This window comes from Nicotiana attenuata, unplaced genomic scaffold (genome assembly GCF_001879085.1).
Source record: "Nicotiana attenuata strain UT unplaced genomic scaffold, NIATTr2, whole genome shotgun sequence".
NCBI lineage: Eukaryota > Viridiplantae > Streptophyta > Magnoliopsida > Solanales > Solanaceae > Nicotiana > Nicotiana attenuata.
Genome location: NW_017671796.1, coordinates 36,150 through 38,418, shown reverse-complemented (window position 1 = coordinate 38,418; position 2,269 = coordinate 36,150).

The window sequence follows — 2,269 nt, the reverse complement described above, 5'->3', positions numbered from 1 at the left end:
AGTTATAAAATAAAAACTTCAGCTCTAGAGCTGAAGTTTTCCAGTTAAAAAATAAAAACTTCAGCTCTAGAGCTGAAGTTTTTGTTTAGTAACCCGAAAACTTCAGCTCTAGAGCTGAAGTTTGCCAGTTATAAAATAAAAACTTCAGCTCTAGAGCTGAAGTTTTTGTTTAGTAACCCGAAAATTTCAGCTCTAGAGCTGAAGTTTGCTAGTTATAAAATAGAAACTTTAGCTCTAGAGCTGAAGTTTTTGTTTAGTAACCCGAAAACTTCAGGTTATAAAGGGAAGCTGAAGTTTTTTAAAAAGTGGGTACGGATGCAAACAAAAAGACAAAGCGGCTACAAAAGGGGCGCCCAAATAAGGCGCCCCGTGCAATTTTTACCTTGTGAATGTTGTGTAAAATAATAGGAGAACTTAATTAGAAATATTTCGAGACATCCCAATAGAGAAAACGCCATTAAAATTTTGGGAGGCAAAGATTTTCTTTGGTATGGGCAGTACAAGATTGGGAAATACATTGTACTAAGAATTGAATGGAAATTGAATTTATGAACATTAAAATATATAAGTGTGTAGCTTTCCAAACGATAAAAACTCGTGCTATTTGTACATCATGCCCTTTACAATTTAGAATTTAAGAAAATAATCTTTTTAGATCTCTTATGTATAAAAGACCTCCACTTTGTTGTTCTTGTAGGTTCAACTTTTCTAGGCAGATATATAATTTTGGTTTCAGCAAAATAACTACACATAAAGGCACCACCAAGAATTATGCTAAAACGGATCAGATTCACTCATCCTTAATTAAAAGGTCTGCGATTTAAGCATGAAAATAATAATAAAAATTATGATAAAAAATACTTTTTCTTTTAATGTGCCTTATGCAACGCTAAGTTTTGAGCTTTGAAATAAATTTTTAAAAAAAATATGATACAAGTATTTTTCCTTTTAATAAATTTTTTGTGACATCCGCTTACTTGATCTTTGATCGTCTAGCTGCCCCTAAGCTAAGCCCCTTTCTTTAGCCTATGTTGTCTCAGTATTGGATAGAGTCCATTACCTATCTTTCTTTGTTTGAATGAGACTATCTGATATCCTTTCATCTCAAACTGAATTTAACTCGAATTAATTAGGACCCCAATGCAGATACTAAAATAGGGGTTGAAACTCAAAAAAAGATTATACATAGAGGCCTACATGATTGCTTATCAAAACCTAGAAGTGAGAATAATGTACTTCCAAAAACTATATGTTAATTTTTGCAAACTAAGAGTTTAAATATCTTATTAATATATAAATTCGATTGACTTTTTTAAACAAGAAAAAAATATTAAGATCCTACCCTTTTTTATCGGATGTCCCCGAAGGGACATTAAGATCCTATCCTTGACTAATTGAGTTGAGGGTCACTAAGTACAAGTGCTTTTCTTCAAGTACTTTAATTTAAATATTGAAAATTGAATGCAGTTATGCAAGGCATATAACATGACTTTTTTTCAAGGCTGCACGTGAGTGTCACATGCAAAATGGGAGAGTAGTTGCAGCCTTGCAGGTATCCAACTACTCACGGAGGTTCAAAAACGTGTGTGGGCCCCGGAGGAACATGCAAGTGGACCCCATTTTAAAACATTTTTGAAATTAATCATTAGGGGACAAAATAGAAGAATGCAAATTGGGAGAGTACAAGAAAAGAAAAATTAAGGAGGAATGTATAGGAGAATCACAAATTTTGAGAAGAAAAATTTCATTTCTTTTACAAAAAAAAAAAGGGCACAATGATCTTCAGTTAAAATATCGTATACATTACAATTTTTGATCGTGATAAAATAAATAATTTTCTTTTAACTAATGCAATATTTGATTGATCAGATGATTAAATATTTTCCCTTAATGTATTACTTATAATATTTAGTTGCCGGCATGACTAATTTGAGAATTATATAGGTACTGTTACTTAATACTACTTAGAATATAAAAGAAGAATATGTAATTAATAACGAATGAATAACATATTTTTAAAAATATCTTTAAATTAGGCAATTCTTACAATTTTTTTTATAATTACTATTTATCAAAATATCTTATAATAATATTCATCGCCTTAACAACATATATATTATTATTTACTACTCAATTAATCTCCGTGACTAACTAGTACATAAACAAAGCAACCACTATATGTTGTAGGTCTATTTTGTAAATGCTACACTACACATGTGCCTTAGTCTAAAATACTTTGTGACCCCAATTTCAATTTCTTAATTAAAAG